This window comes from Chenopodium quinoa, unplaced genomic scaffold (genome assembly GCF_001683475.1).
Source record: "Chenopodium quinoa cultivar QQ74 unplaced genomic scaffold, ASM168347v1, whole genome shotgun sequence".
NCBI lineage: Eukaryota > Viridiplantae > Streptophyta > Magnoliopsida > Caryophyllales > Amaranthaceae > Chenopodium > Chenopodium quinoa.
Genome location: NW_018743783.1, coordinates 2,094,606 through 2,111,822, shown reverse-complemented (window position 1 = coordinate 2,111,822; position 17,217 = coordinate 2,094,606). Strand labels below are relative to the sequence as shown.

Sequence of the window (17,217 nt, the reverse complement as noted above, 5' to 3'; positions counted from 1 at the left end):
GCGGCAGCAGCTATAGCCGATAGCCCCGCCGGCCACCCCTCCTTCTCTCTCCTTTTTGTTTTTGGTGTTTTGGTATTATTAAAAAAAAAACTCTTTTTCTCTTCCTAATTTAATTCTATTGTTTTTAATATTTTAAAGCATAATTTTGATTATGTTTTGGTATTGAATTTGGGTATTTGATGCTGTTCAATTATTTATATAATTTTCAAATTTTTATTCAAACAAAAACCCCAATTTATAAACCCTAGAATTTGGGAATTTAATGTTTATGGTTAAGGTTTGATCCTAGATTGATGTTATTGTTTATTTAATGGTTTAAACATTGTTTTAATGAGTTTAAAGCCCTCCAATTAATGTTGAAGTTTATCTATGCACACTACTTTTTAATTATTGAGTTAGGTTTTGATTACCCATAAAAGGAAAAAAGGTTTAAATATGATTTTCTAGTCTATTAGTGATGTTTTATATTAAATAAGTATGCTGGAATTTTATTTAAGTGATAAAAATTAAGTCTTTTTTAAAGGATTTGAAGTATTCACTTAAAGAAAAGGTTTTATGGCTTTTATGTCATTAAATTGGGTTAATTAGTAAGGTTTAAAGAGTATTATAGTTGCTGGAAATTTGTTAGAATAGTTGATTAATTATAGTTATGTATTCTTATTTGTAGGAAGCTTTGAGCTAGGTGATTTCTAACGAGTGTGGCCGAGTTTAGGCATTATTCAAGGTACGTATGTGCACAAGAATATTTGTGTATTGCGTAGTATCATGCTAGGATTTGTGAAGTATGATTTAAGTGATGAATTAGTAGCACGTTTGGTTGATTATATGCTTGGAATTGATGTTGGTTGAGCATCAATTGTTATAAAAGCATGTGAATATTATATTTGAGGCATGATACAAGTTGAATATGTATGTGGAAGTACGTATTATTTTCAAATATCAAGAAACATGTATTTAATAAGCAAGGCCTATATATGAGTTAAAGATCTCACTAGTAGAAAAAATGAATTAGGCACCGCACATTTCGCACCGGTTCTTGAAAACCGGTGGTAAAAGAAATGGGCGGGATTTGGGAAATGACTTTTCGCACCGATTCCTATTAAACCGGTGCGAAATGTTTAGAAAAAAACCAGAAGAAAAGGATATCGCTTCGGTTCTAACCAAACCGGTGCGAAATGTTTTTAAAAAAACCGGTTTATGGCTTTCTTTCTTCTTCTTTCTTTTTTCCCCCCTGCTTTCCCTCTTCGTTCTGCTCTTCTCTTTCCCTCTCATTTTCGCATCTCCTTCTCTTCCCGAACTCCACTCCATTGAAGCAGCTCGCTCTCTCTCCATTGAAGTGGTTTACGAGCTTTCTTAGTCCATTGAGCAGCAGCTCCTTCTCTCTCTATATCTCTGGCCTCAATTTAACTCGTGCTCTATATTCTCCATTGAAGCCGATTATGAGCTTTCTCACCTCCATTGAAGCATCTTCGAGGTAATGTAGTCTTCTTAATCTACCGAATTCCTTCGCAATCTAGGGTTTGTCGTTGATTTGGTTTTCAATTTCGTAATTTTAGGGTTCTGGTTTTATTTCTATTTTTTGTCGAACAAAATACGTAGAAGGAGAGAGTAGGTACTACCCACCGCCACTCACCCTTCGCCGGCCACCCTCCGTTCCCCTTAGTCGTCCTTCGTGCGTCGGCTATCGACCACCAGGTAATGGTTTTTCCTTTTTTCTTTCGTTTTTAAAAAAACATTGCTATCCCTAACCCTTAATTGCTCAGCCGCCTAGATCCACCGCCTCACACCAACCCAGCCGCCGGCCACCCAACGACTTAGACCACCCGCCGACCTATTTTTTTAAAATTTAGTTTCAATTAATTAACCATAAACCCTAAGTTTTTTAATTTTAATATTTTTTATTCAATCATTTGTAGGAATTGAAGATTTAGTTTGTTTGCTCCTCAAAAGAGAGTTCAAATTCAAAGGTTAGTGGCTATTTTTCCCAATTCAAAATTGCAAACTCCGACCATTGGATGATGGGGTAAGGAGAAGGTAAAGCAATTAGACTTGGAGGAACGCCCATTTTGGGGTAAATCTACTAGGCTGTGAGAAAACTGCTCTGACCCCAATTTATGAAAGAGACGAATAAATGACCTTAAAAAAGTTTTCAAGGATTCAACTGACTAGTCTTATGTTTGTATTCCATTTTTCATGTTAGTGTACTTATCAGTTGTAGAATAATCTTTGTTTTATGACTGACTGATCTTGTAATTTAATTTTGTGCTCACAATCAACAAATGCTTACATTTTGGATTAATGAAAGACTGAGAGGAGGTCTGTCAAGGCACAAACACCAGCATAATTTTAGTAAAGGGGGAGGGGGGAAGGTCGAATTCAGAACCTAATATAGCCAATACAGTGTTTAATTTATTTGAAATAATTTAGAATGCTATGGATGTTTCTTTCAGGATGTGATGGAGCTCCGCTGCTACCCCTTCTGTATATGGTCAGCAACATAGCATTCAACATATCAGTCCTCGATCTACTAAAAATTTCAAGTGTCGCTGTGTCTTCACTTGTTACCATGGTATCAGGTTGTCTTGTCACTCTCAAGTGCTTCTTTTCTCCCTCCACAAATTCGATTCTTTGATTTTATACTTCATACTTTACATTTTTTAAGTGGTTATTTTTTTATTTTTTTTTATCTTAATTTGCAGTGCCAATTTCCATTTATATTCTTCCCTCCCATTGCCATATCTCCTAAAAAGTTCAAGCTTGGGCTCATACTTCGTCCTTGGAAGTGCAATTTTGATGTTAATACTAGTTTGTTACAACTTACCTCAGTATTTTAGCAAAGCTCTTGAAAAAAATGGGAAATCGTAATGAATTATGACTCTGCCATAGATTTTGAGCATTGTTGATTCGTCGGATACTCATTTTTCTTTTACTGTGAAACATTGAATATAATATCCTGATACATTTTTGTATATAGTCTGGATGAAATTGTACTATATTGCTGTTAAGTTTGATTTATAACAGATTTTTTGGGAAGAAGTATTAAAAATCTAAACCACAGCCCCACTAGGCCACTAGTTCAGGTCGATGGCATTTTCGTGGCTGATACAAGTAAACATCTCCTTACCTTCTCTTATAATGTGTTGTTTAAGCTGGTTTGTTAGTCAGTTTTGAAATCAGGATCTTTGCTGTGGTTTGTGCAAATTTTGTTGTGTTTTATGGGTTATCCTACAATGTAGAATTGTGTTTTTCTGAACCTTTCCAGAAAATGGGTGGAGGTTAGATTACTGATGTTATCACTGAGATCAATCTTTGGTCAGACTAGTTTACCAGTTGCAGTCTGTTGTGCTGTTTTTTTGTAGTTCATGGATGAACTGATAGTATTATTAATAGCCATTGCATTGATTCTATTTTTTTGGTGCTCCTTGTGCAAACTCTCAATTTATCAAAAACCTTTATGGTAATAAAGCCAGTAATTTTAATTGCCAAAAAAAAAAAAAAAATATCAGCTGTAAGATGTAGGATAACAACAAATCATTAATTAATCTTATCCATAATAAACTGAACTAGTATTGTTAGATGACTAGGATTTTATTCAAGTTACTTGGGAATTGTTTCCTACCCATTCTAGACCTTTTTACATAAATAAACTCACAGTTTATAATGTAGCAGGATCATGACCTGTTATAAAGGCTTAATACTTATAATTTGCTCGTTTGGCTAGACAATATTTAATTTACAGCCGTTGTTTTTCTTTTTTGAAATAAGGTAAAATTTTATTAATCACCAAAAACGAGGAACACAATACAATAGCCCCAATATTAACAGGGCACAAAAAAGCATCTTCAAATCCCTTAGAACAAAACAAAAACAACAGCACAGTACAGCCTAGCAGCAAGACAAACAAAACGAAACTGAGATCATGCAATGAGGCACTTGATCCAATCTCTATTCTTCCTGCTTGTTTTTGAGGCATAATGTGTGTCAATCTCTGGTAAATATCACATAAGAAATTCTTTACCACCCTTTGATGACTCTGTAAGCAAGGATCCTAAATAGCCTTGTTCCTCTGCTGCTAAATAACATAAAGAATTCCAGTGAAGCAACTCTGAGCTTCCTTCCTCTTAAATCTGCCTTCTCGACTGCAGATTATATTTCCAGATTTCTTTTCCAAATTATCTATGACTTATAAATGGTTTAATTGGTTTGATTTTATTGGGTGATAGGCATATAATCCCATATATTAGAAAGTATGGGAAAAACTGGAGCTCCACTTAAGCTTGCGGATCTTATTCCTCTTGCGTTCCACAAGAATTGTAAAAGTTCCAAAACTACCTTAGTGACGTGTTTTTTCATTTTGGTAGGAGCATGAGTGGACTTTAATTTATTTATTTTGGTTAAAATCCATTTTAAGGTGTGTAACTTTTGCCTATTGTTTAGTTTTTATTCTATTTTTTTTTTTTTGGTAAATAAGAAATTTTATTACCAAAGAATAACAGTTACACCTTACAAGAATGGGAAACTGCAACCCCTAAGCTACACAAGCCCGAAGGCAACCAACCATCAAAAACACAATCCCAAACTGTAAAAAGGCCACCTTCTAGGAAGGGATCCTAAAACAGAGAGGGACCATACAGCTAGACTCAAGTAAAGAGGCACCTTCTATGAAGGGTAACTTTACAAGGACTAGCACAAGAGCAACACAAAACAGCAACCAAAACCCCAAGGGTGTGTACTGACATCTGTAGAAGTGTGGTCGAGAGAGGACAACAAGTGATTGGTAAGAAATGGTCGAGACAACATTGCAAGTGGCTGCAGGAACTCAAGAGTAGCATTCTGTTTTAGCTTCTGTTTTGTTTTTTGTATGTTAGGCTGTTGTTTTGTCTGTTTTTTGCTGCTGTCATGGTTTTCTGGTCAGGGTTTCAACTTGTTTGCCCTGTTCTATGCTAGTGCCTGACTTGCTGGTGCTGTGTTGCTATGTTTCTTGTTGGTGGTGTGTGTTTCTATCTTGTTCAGGCTGTTAGGATGCCTGGTCTAAGCTTTTGGCTTTCTATTTGCTGTCTGCTGTTTGCTGCCTGCTGGTCTGCTGTTCTGCCTACTATCTGATGTTGTGGTTGCGCTGCTGTGTTCAGTGCTGCTTTGCTGACAAGTTGTTGTATGTTTGTGCTGCTGTTGCACTGTTGTGCTGTTGGTCTGCTGGTTTTGACAGCTCGTGCTGGGTCTGGTGCTGGCTGCCTAGCCGTGGTGTAGCTTCTGGTTGTTGTTTTGCTTGTAGCTGCTCCTGGGGTTGCTGGTCGTGGTGTGGCTGTGCTGTCTCATTCTCTGTTGCAGGCTTGGGGTCAGTGGGAGCTGCTGCAGTTTGCTGTTTTTTTTTTGTGTTAGTTTTTATTCTATTTATCAAAGATGTAGTGCTCTTTATCAGATGTATGACACAAATATTGAAGAAAATATGTGTTTTATGTATATTATGATTATACATAAGTATTTGTACAATTTAAGTGAAAAAAATGCAAAAAAATAAAAAATAAAAAATAAAAAATTATTTTTTTGGGGCACTTTTGGCACCAGTTTTGGAAAAGAACCGGTGCTAAAAGTTTTTTTAAAATATTTTTGGAGACTTTTGGCACCGGTTCTAAATAAAAAGCGGTGCGAAAAGTTTAGTTTTTGGCATCGGTTCTCTCCTAGGTGCAAAAAGTCATTTTTCCCACCGATTTTGAACCGGTGCGAAATCTATGGGGTTTTAGCACCCCCCAAATCCGGACCGGTTTAAAACCGGTGCGAAATGGGGGGTTTGAACCGGTGGGGATTTTGTATTTTTGCCTAGTGGCTAAAGTTAGAATTATCGATCATAATTCATGAATTTATTTCTCACCCATTTATTATTGGTGTTGAGTCAAGAAGTTAGTTTATTTATTTACTCACTCAAATAAGTTGAGTTTGAAGTCAAGGAAGTTTAGTAGTACATCTTATGCACCAAGGTAGTAATCGTGCAATTTTGTGCACTAAACTAGGCAAGAAACCTTAATTAAAATAAATAGTATGTGCTCACTAATTAATTCAAGAATGAATTGGAATTATGTATTGATTGTTATTATGTTTGTTCTTGTTGATTGGTTTGAGTCATCACAAGTTAAATTGGTAAATCACGTAAAGTGTAAGAGGATACGCACCAATACTCTTGGAAGGTATATACCTTGAGTATGAACATATGGGGGGAGTTATGGGGTTTTATATTTAACCATAGCTTCTACAGGGGTACAGGAGGCTATACTTTCTTTTATTATTTATGCGCTAGGATTCCGTCACCAAGTGTGACATAGTAGGTGCCAATTGGGGTAGCTCCCTAATTGGAAGCTTAATATTTAAATATGCTATTTTAAAGGAAGGAAACCCGTTCAATGCATAATCCAAAATTATTATTAATAATTAATATTGCTAGTTATGAGTCAAAGGTAAGTTGACTTGTGATTGTGTGGCGAGCATGTTTTTATTATTATTTTTATTTTGAAGCTAGGATATTCATGTTAGTGTGGTGCATATGTACTCAGTTTTGCTGATTCGTAGTTTTGTGTGTGTGTTTGGCTTTCCTTTGGATTAGCCCTACTATGACCCATTTTTATGGTGAGTAGAAAATTGAAATAAAGAGGAAATAACAGGTATTTGAAGCACGAAAAGTATGATAGTTACTTGTTATGTTTCTTAGTTTTGATATTTTTGAATTACTGATTTGTTATGGACTAAATTATTATGTTTGTTTATTTGGTTTTAAGAAGGGTCATATGTTTGAATTGGCTCCAACTTGTGGATGTTTTATTTTACTTTTGTTTTGAGGTTGTGAACTCAAGTTTTAAGTTTTATTTCGACAGTTGGTTTTTATGTTTTAGACTTCCGTTGTGAGACTTTGAAAACTAGCCTTAGTCGTTATCATGATGGCGGTAATATTTTGGTTATTTCCTTAAAATGGTTTTATTTAAAGTAAAAGAAGTATTTTAAAGGAAGGAAATTTCAAGGGTATTACAAAATCAATGGAGGAAGAAAAACTTACTTACCTTTTAGGGTTAACCATGCCCTTTATTTTCACTTTGTTATTTGGGTTTTCGTTTAATTTCGGCGGTTTTATTTGGGTTTTCGTTTAATTTCGGCGGTGAAGCTATCGAAAATGGTGGTGCTAAGACGAATTCTATGGAGGAAGGAAAACTGAGCTACCCTTTAGGGTTAACCATGCCATTAATTTCTCTGTTTGTTTCTAGGGTTTTCGTTTAATTTCATCGGCGAAGCCGGCGAAAATGGTGGTGCTAGTGTTGTGGAACTGAGTTGAAAAAGAAGATGAAAGTGGGTAGAGATTGAAGGAAGAAGAATAAGGTGGGTGGGAAGAAAAATTAGTGCGATTTCTGGTTTGATTTTTGCAAAAACACGATGACCCATTACAGGTAGGTGCATTCTAATGGCTCCACTTTTTAAACAATCACTTGCTAAAAACACGGTAAGGTGGGTGGGATGATAAATTAGTGTGATTTCTAGTTTGATTTTTGCTAATAACACGGTGACCCATTGTAGAAAAAATATGATTAGAAGAAGGAGATGAACATGATGAAGAAGGTGGGAGGAAGAAGAAGATGAATGGGAGTTACCGGTGTTAACTCCCAAAGTGTTGTCCAACTTGTCACAATGGCCCACAAATAGTAAAAATATATATATTTTTTTAATGAAAAAACACAAATTTCAATGCAACTTATTTACTAAAATGCCATTTGATAAACATATTTTGTTTATCTAGGTTATAAACTAGAGCTTGCTCAGTAAAAATAGTTTCAGTTCAACAAAAATAAGTTGAATCAATAGGGCCTTACTTTGCACATGCATGTTTCCTCCAAGGTTAAATATCTTTAATTATTTTACGTAATAAAAATTTTGTGTTCTTTTATCGTAGTACTCCAAATCTTCAATACTTAATTTCTATGCATTTTTTTTTCTCTTAATGAAAACTACAATTGCCTACCAACTACTTTACCTTTTTTTAATTTGAAGGAAGCTATTATATAAGATTATTTAACTTCCAAATATTATATTCTATATATTCGAATGAAAACTTTATAAAAAGTTGATGATTTGAAAATATACAATTAGATAATTAACTTACAAGATCCTATGCGACTATGTTTTATCATAAATATAGTCCCACCAATCTTGAATACTTAGAATAGTTTGACTAGCACCAAGTGTCATTGTAAAAGTTTGACCATAAATACAAATAATTATATATTATTAAAAATTTTGAAAATATAATACAAGAAAATTAACCTTGAGATTAATTTGAAAACGTATTACACAATTACATTTGATGGGAGTAAATCACGAAAGATAGTTTAAGTAGAATTTGTGAAAAAGTGCTCAAAGTCAAAACATGTCAACTGAAATTAAAACTGTGATACATCATACGCAATCGGTTATCAAATAAGATTTTGAATATCTGACAGTTGTTATCTTAGAAATTGCCAAATGTTCTCTAGTTATCCAGAACATTAGTGGTTTGCTAAATTATGACTTATGTATTTTGTTCCTTTAACACTCTGAATACTTCCTTGTCCTTCCAGTTGCTTTGCCATCTCAACTGATACAATTGTTTCAGATCTTTCAAGACTGCTGCCTTCTGTAATGCGGTTGCTAGACTCAATGCTAAGCCTTTCCATTGCCTCTTTATTATAAGAATTTCCCATCATCAATAGAACAATAGAACATACACATTATGACATTTCTTTCAAATTACATAGTTTATATTGCATTCTTTTTTCTGTTCTTAAAAAATGAGCAAGATCATAAAATAATTACCTGTGTCACAATTGCATAAAGTGATAGAGTGCTATAACTGCATATGGTTTATATAACCACCCTTCAACAAATGAGAAACAAGATACATAAGATCAACTATGTTACACCTAAATCAAGTAATAAGAAAGTTTAAAGTAATGTACATTATAACAATTCTTGCATACACAAATTCAGTTTCACCCGTGAAACACGAGTGGAAACCGAACTTTAGCTGTAACATACATATCAACAACAAACCAAGATATTGTTAGTCTTTATGAGTTATAAAATTAGTAATTTGAGAATTGAGACTTAGAACTGTAGGTAAAGGGTAGGAGGATCTAACCCATGTCATGAAGAATATTGCAATCCCGAATGAATTAACGAAAAGGATGATATGGATCAATAAGAGGACATATTTAGATTGGCTGAACCAAAAGAATGAATCTGAAGTTTGAATTTGTACTCATCCGACAAGCATGGTATGTCTTTGAGCAACATAGATTGCTAACTCTGTGATCACTTGTTCTAGTTTGGTCCCAACAATAAGTAAGACCTATAAGAAAAACATGAATTTCGATATCCCAAATATTTTGAATCAATTCATCTGATAGTGTTACCTGTTATGTACTGCTAGTCAGCTTGTTTGTAATATAAAAACTATGACTATGTTTTGAGGTACTTACAACCAAGGGCACGAATGATATCCAAAAATATATGTTCCAACCTTCAACGAATGTTAACGTGTTATGTGTGTTTAAGTAATAAATTAGTTGCCACCATTTTTCACCATTTTTAAGTTAAGTAAAACGAAGTACTGATAAGTCATAGTTATATAGGATTTATAGGCACGTTTATACACTTTTATAGTTGCTTTTTAGATCTTTTGTTGCTTTTTAGGTCGCAAATGCATAAGTTGCTTGCTTTGTACTGTTTTACGCTTCGTTTGTGTATTTCTTAATGTTTCAGGTGATTTCACAGTCATTTGGACGATTTCGAAGTATTTGGAGTTGATTCGGATGATATTTGGATGGAAGCCAATGAATTGAGTTTATTAATTGAAGATCCCGTGTTCGTGGATGTTGATTTTAATTATTGTGTGCATGGAAAATGAACATAGCATTCACAAGGGTCAGTATGTGCCTTTCCAAATTGAACTTGAGTTGAAAACGAAGTTAAACGATGATGAACGATATATCAAAACTGACCTTTGTTCATTCTTTTGATCATAACTTGAGTTCTACAGAATTGATTGAATTGATTCAAGTTGCATTGGAAACTAGACTTGAAGAACTTTCCAACGGTAGGTCACATGCCTATATATAACTTATGCATCAGAATTTACAATCCTGTGAAGTCGACGTAGTGCCTGCAGTGCGAATGAGCGGAGCTTGCAAGCTAGCTCGCATAGGCCGCAAGCCCAGCAGCAGTGAGCGATAGCTCACTCGACCAGGGAGCTATAGCTCCAATTAACCACGACATCAGAAAGCTAGGGGTATCACAACACATCCTTCGCTTGGCCGTCTTCATCGAGCATCTTAGTGCCACGTCATCTTATATATCACGCAATCGTTTAACTGAAAGGAATGGTGTCCTTCCAACAAGTGTATTATTCCGATAGAGGGTTCAGAATTATCAGAAAGCTAATTCTTCAGTAAGGTCAAGTGATCAGAATGCCTAGGTGGAGGCAGCTTTCGATCAGTAATATTAATGTACAATTAATAATAAAGCTTAATCTTGACTGAACCCTTCGGGTTGAACCCAATCGAACAACCGACCCGAGACGACGAATCAATCCGAAGGATTTAATGAGTCGTCAGAGTTTTATGAACAAAGACGTCGGATATCGAGCTTAGAGCGTCGAGACCGAGCGTCGCAAGTTGAGTCGAATTTAGAATTCAACGAGACGTGAAATCAATCAAGTTACAAGTTCGAGTTAGGCCGTAGCCTCGCATTGGCCTAGCCACGCGAGGGCCAGGCTATCTCGAGCTAGCATGTGCATCGTAATGCTAGCCACAAGCCTAGCATGCTAAGCGTGCTAGGCCCATGCATGCTAGCTAGCCACCGCAAGCATCGCAGCCTTGCGTGTGTGCTAGCATGCCATGCGCCTAGCCATCGCAAGGCTAGGCCTTGCTAGCATGCTAGGTGTTGACGCACAGCTAGCCCAGCAGCCATCGTAAGGTTAGGCCTTGCTAGCATGCTAGGCGCTGGCAGCTAGCCCAGCAAGCATCGCAAGGCTAGTCCTTGCTAGCATGCTAGGCGCTGGCGCACAGCTAGCCCAGCAAGTATCGCAAGGCTAGGCACTAACGCACAGCTAGCCCAGCAAGCATCGCAAGGCTAGGCCTTGCTAGCATGTTAGGCGCTGGCAGTAGAAGCATAGCATAGCACCTTGCACCAGCCAGCAGCGTGCTGGGCTGTGCGTGTGCTTTACATAACAGCGCCCAGCATTAACGCACCAAGCAGCACGCTATGCCTCACCTAGCAGCAGCCACCAGCATGCGTGGCTCGCTAGCAGCACACATGCACTAGCTAGCTGCGTATGCTTGCGGCTGGCTGTGCGTGTGTGCTAGTTGGCTGGCCAGGCTGCCCAACCTTGGTTCTAGGCGCCAGCTGACAGCCTTTGCAGCCAAGGCAGGCTGCCAGCCAGCCACCTGGAGGGGAAGCCCGGTTTTACTTGTGGGGACCAAGGGTTGGAGCTTTGCCTTGGGGAGTAAGGCTATGGTCCCCCACCCCTTGGAAATGGTCCTGACCTAATCTCTCATCCTCCTTGTGCCACTTGTAACTTATTGATTGAATTGCAATTTTATTTTTATTTTGATTAAAATAAAATGGGAAAATTGCAAATCTCCCACGTTGATGGTGAATGGGAAATCAAGGTTCATTTCCCTATAAATACCAAGGTTTTGGGATTTGGGAAGAACACTTGAGTGGATCTAAAAAGGCATCTCCTTAGAAAAGTGAGAAAACCTTAAGTTCGTAAAACTCTAATTTTTATTGGTCAAGTCCCAACTAACCTTTGGGACTTGGACCGTTCGGGTCGGGTTCGTGGGTACGAGCCGTCAGAGTCCTTCGCATTTACGGGGTTCGAGTTTTGAAGTAAGAGCTCGGGTTTGAGCGAAGCAAGGCCAAGGGTAAGAATGTCTTTTCCTTCTCTCTCTTGATTGTTGTTCAATTTGTGATTACATGCTTAGTTGCCTTAATTAGTGGGCGGGTTTCTCTTCCGCGTAGAGTCGGACTCAGAGCGGTATCAGGGCCGCGCTCGCTTTAATTATTGTGACTAATAATTAATTAAGGTGATTTAAAATGGATTTAAATTTCCGGTTGTGCTTTCTTATTAGATTAGAAGGTCGTTTTAATTAATTTTAATCTCGTATTTTTTTCTTATTTTGGCTGACGAACCCAGATTTCGACTCAAAAATAGTGATTTTTGGGTGGAATCGATGTTCTAAATTGTTTCTGACCCTTTTAAGATTGTCTAGAAGTCAAAATCCACCCAGAAATATATTTTTTGAGGGTTTTTTCATTTTTGACTAAAATTTTTAAATCTTTTAACCTTGATTAATTATTGCATGTTGAAGGTAGATTAAATGTATGGTTGCATCCCTAATCTACTGCAATTATAAACCTCATTAAGCATGTTTATGAAGTCATAATTGGTGCTTAATTTGGTGTGTTCATTTTTCACATAAACTTGAATTTTTCACATTGTTGCAAATAAATTGCTTTAAGTGTGAATGTTTATGGTGAACTTGTAACTTTGAAGCCCCTAAAATTTCAAAGATCCAATCTTTGATTGTTTATTTGGTTGGAACTTTGACTGCTAAATTCCATGTTGAACTAATTTTGGATTTAATCATTTTTGTGTTGATTAAAGTCCTTAAAGTTCAAAACTTGTGATAGAATTTTGATTAATCTTCATATTAGAAGATGTAATTTTTCAATTTTACACAAGTTATTGTTGGGAAATCTTTCATTGCATGAAAGGGTTTAATTTTCCAACCACTTTATTTTTGTCAAATCTCATTATTAATTTACATTTGATTAAATTAATTATGAGAGTAGCCCTTCAATTTTGAAGCATCAAGATAGACCTAAATTGATTTAACGAATGGTTCTTGAATAATTTACGCTTGTGCACTATTTAAATTGAATTTAATTAAGTTGGACTTATTTTAATTTTTCATTTTGCTCTAAATTGATTCTAAAATAAATTTAGAATTAATTTTATGTCACACGTATATCGGGATTAAAATCCCGAAATAATAGCACGCAAATCGAGGTAAAATCACCCAAACGGCACCAAGGCTAGTCGGGCTGCTCACGCAACCCACATGTGGCTGTCTTGGTGCGCATGGTGGTGCTCCCACCTCGAAGCGTTGCGTCTGTGTGGCAGGGCTAGGAGTGCACAAGGGACATGCTTGTGTCTTGTGGTGCGTGGCTGCTAGGATGCTCGCAATGCTGCTGGGCAGCAAGGCAGCAAGCCCCAAGCAGGCCCAGCCACACCTGCCAGCACGCATGCTAGCATGCGCAGCATGCTGGTGCTAGCAGGCGCAGCAATGCCTTGCCAGGCATGCTGCCTGCGCCCAAGCAACCCCCAACCGTAGCTTTGGTGCCTAGCAAGCCTAGCCCCATGGCTAGGATGCTAGGAACTCGGTTTAGAGTAGGCTGATTTTTTCGATGCGTGGGCTATGTGTTTTGTAAAATTTTGTCGTTTTAATTAATTTAATTATTTTATGAGGCTAGGCCTTGGTTTTTCCAGCTTTTGCAAAATTTTAATTTTGACAAAATTTGGGTTTAACCGGCTTAATTAATTGGATTAATTAAGGTAGATGCGGAATTTAGTGGGAGCTTCAATTCGTTAATTGCATGAACTAATTGCATCTTAATCACATAAAATTTTAAACAACTTTGACTAGTTTTAATTAGGCTCGTTAATTGGATTAACCACCTAAGTTAGTTACTAGTTCGCGCGCGTTATGCATTGTTACTTGATTTTCGTTGTAAAATGCATGGGCCATTCACATATAGTGAATGGATGATGGAAGATATATTGTTTCACAGGTTTCGTGAAAATGGCAACTAGTGGGGCCCGATTAAGATAGTAAATACGGACTGCGATCCGTTATGTATTTTTTGTAAATCTAAGTACGGTCTGCGTACCGTTGCGTATTTTTGTACTTTAATATTTAGATTAATCCTAGTCGTAGTAGCTAGTAATTTTATTTTGGCGAAGATGTCTCAAGACGACGTTTCTATGAAGACGAGCCAAGATGAAGACTCTTGAAGATTTGAAGATTTCAAGGGGTCATGCTAGTTGCCAAATGCATCTTATTTCATGTTTTCTATATATAATTGTTCTTATATATGTGAATGATATGTTAGGTGCATGTTTAGGATTTCAAATGTTGCGATGATTAATTGAGTTCACTTAAATCAACCAACATAGAAACCCTAGGTCCCTAAAATATTGAGCTAAAATATGCCATTCCAAGAACAACACTTACCAAACTAATGCGCGTATGTGATGGGTGATGAGTGACATTTATGTTACCCTTAGGGGTAGTGTATTGGTCTCTTTTCTCATGTTTTTCTTAGGTTTTCTACCTCTTTTCTCCTCTTATGGATTCCTTTTCTTTTATGGATGAAAAGTATGCTTATTTGCGCTTGTTTTGATAATCTTTATGCATAATTTTATCATCCCCATGCTCTCGTGATCTTTGCTATCTTTTGCAGGTTCCATGACGGTCCTAAGCACGGTAGGAGGCCCCTTGGCCAAGTATGGAGGCATGGACAAAGACAAGAGGAGCAAAAGGGAAGAAGAGGAAGCAAGAAGAGGAAGTTCAAGAGGAGGTGTGGCCGAACCTCTAAGAGGTTCGGTCGAACCAAGGTGTGGTCAAACTTTTGAAAAGTTCGACCGAACCTCCAAGGCAGTTTCAACCAAGTTTTCAGCATGTTTACAGGAGGGGTCGAACCAGGAAAGTTCGACCAAACAAGGATCAGGGAGGTTCGACCGAACCTACCCTGAGTTCGGCCGAACCTACCCTGAGTCCGACCGAACCTACCCAGAGTTCGGTCGGACCTTTTCCCGTTTCAGCTGACTTTTTGCGGAGCTTCCTAAGCAATTTTGTAAGGGGTATAAATAGTTTTTTTTTTGCTCATTAAAAAAAAAACAGATTTTTTTCAGTTTAGAAGAGATTTTTAGGTTAGTTTTAGGTTTTTAGAGAGAGAAACTCTCAAATTTTGGAGAGAGAAAGTGAGGAGCACAATGGTTTTCATGGATTTTGGATAATCAAAGGAGGAATTTGATGATTTGAAGATCTCTATTTTATATCAATGAGCATTTCTTACTCTCTTCTCTCTTTATGCTTTATTAATTGCTTTGTTAATCATGTTTGAGTAGATTTCCTTCTACTAGGTGTTGAGTGAAGCTTTGTTATGGTTAATTGAGTTATTTGAGATAAATTTGATGATAATTGTGTGATTAAATTGATTGAATTGATGATGGCATGTTGTTTGTTTAAGATTGGATTGATCTCCCAAGATAGCAAACTTAATTGCATGTTAGTTCTAGTTTGACAAGGGATTGTGAATTAGAATTTATATATTTGATTGCATTTTGGGTAAATTTCTTCTATGCACCTAGTCAATGAGGGATCTAGGCTAGGAATTTGAGAGATTGCTCTTGATGGTAATTAATTCCCATTTTAATTCTTTCTTTGCATGATTGATTATCAAATCGATTCCCGTTAACTTGTTAATTGTTCAAAGTGGATCTTTTCCCCTAGTAGACTTTATCATACCTTGTTCTTTATATGTGTTTTAGTGTAGTTGTAGTGTCCTTTATCCGTAAATCGACTTCGGCATAGCTTAGGCATTAGATTAAGAACAATCTAGGATTACCGTTCCTTGTGGTTCGACTCCGAACTTACCACTAGACTTGTTTAGGGGTTATTTTTAGGATTTATAAATTTATTTGATTGAGTGTGGAATGTGCGACCGTTCTAACGCCCGTCAAAATGGCGCCGTTGCCGGGGAACGGTGTCAATGCTTGATTGTTTTTGATTGCTTGAGTCTAGGTCTTTGTGTATACTTTTCTTTTTATTTTATTTTTTTTTAATTTTTGCTTGTTTTTGTAAAAAAAAATTGCAAGTAACTCGTTTCCTCAATATGACAATGAGCCTTTTTGTGAATATTTCAATAGACTTGTGGGATATTTGGATTTTGATTGTTGTAGTCTTTGGGAGGCTTGTGAGATTTGTTATTTTGGTTTGAATGAGAAAACTAGGGATGAAGTTGAATGCATGCATAATGGTGAATTTAGAGTATTATCAATTGATGATGCTTGGGATTTTTATGTTTGGTTTGCTTGGGATGTCTATAATAAGGGTAATCATGATTCTATTATTGATATGCAATGTGTTGATACTTCTAATATTAGCATGAATTCCCATGATTTGTTACATGATCCATTAAGTGAACCTAAAACACATGATTTCAACTCTATTTCCTCTTTTGTTCATGATGATGAGGTACATGCTCAAGTTGATGCTAATGGTGTGTTTCAATATTCTTCATTATTTACCATGCCTTCTTGTGATGTGCTTCGTTCCCTTAATGATGAATCTCATGTGTTTGATTGTGCCTCCACTCCCCAATGTGATGTATATGCTCATGATCTTAATGTTGATTTTTCCAATCTTGGTTGTACTTCTTCTTCTCTTGTTGAGCCTCAACCTTCAACACCTTTTGAATCCCTTATTGCTACTTTTGAATCTCAAATTAGGTGCATTGAGCTTGATAATGAGCTTGGGCCTAGTAAGGAAATGATTCTTAATTCTATGAGAGGTCAATTAGAGATAATGAAAAAGAATGAGGAGCGTCTTGAGGAGGGAAGGAGAAGAAAAGAAGAGTTAGAAAGCCAATTGTCACCCTTGATGCTTGTTTGTGAAAAATCCCAATTTAATGTGTGTGTTGAGGATGATGATGATGATTTTGAGCAACCAAGAGAGTGTGAGGATCCCATTGGTGAGCATATGAGTGATGGTGAAGGAGTTGAGAATGAAGAGAGTGTTGATTTTGAAAATTCTAACCCTTTTTCCCATCTTGATGAGTCTCAAGTGCATGATTGTGATCCTTTTATCCATGAGAATTTGGATTCATTTAAGGTTATGTCTAATGTGTTTATTGAGTGTCAAATGAAAACCCATAGCCTTTTGAGTGAGTTCATTAAGAATGCTTCATGGGAGAGAGACCATTTTGAAATGAATTTGCATCCATTCATGCATGGCTTTGAGATTTTAGGCTTTAAGGAAGTTAAGGGAGTTGTTGTTCATGATTGTAGTGAAGGGGATTATGTAGTTCCTCTTGGAAGTTGGATGTTTGAGGGAGATCATGATCATGAGTGTTCTTCTT

At 36.7% G+C, this 17,217-nt stretch overlaps 1 long non-coding RNA gene and 1 pseudogene across 1 annotated transcript; one reads left to right on the top strand and one right to left on the bottom strand.

The window, feature by feature from the left end:
- The first annotated feature begins 1,245 nt into the window (after window positions 1–1,245).
- On the top strand, window positions 1,246–2,969 carry LOC110684776. Its single transcript, XR_002503817.1, has 2 exons — window positions 1,246–1,474; window positions 2,451–2,969. It is a non-coding gene; the product is annotated as an uncharacterized LOC110684776 (long non-coding RNA).
- Window positions 2,970–8,519: 5,550 nt separating this feature from the next.
- The window catches only part of LOC110684900, a 35,716-nt pseudogene continuing 27,018 nt past the window's right edge, over window positions 8,520–17,217 (bottom strand).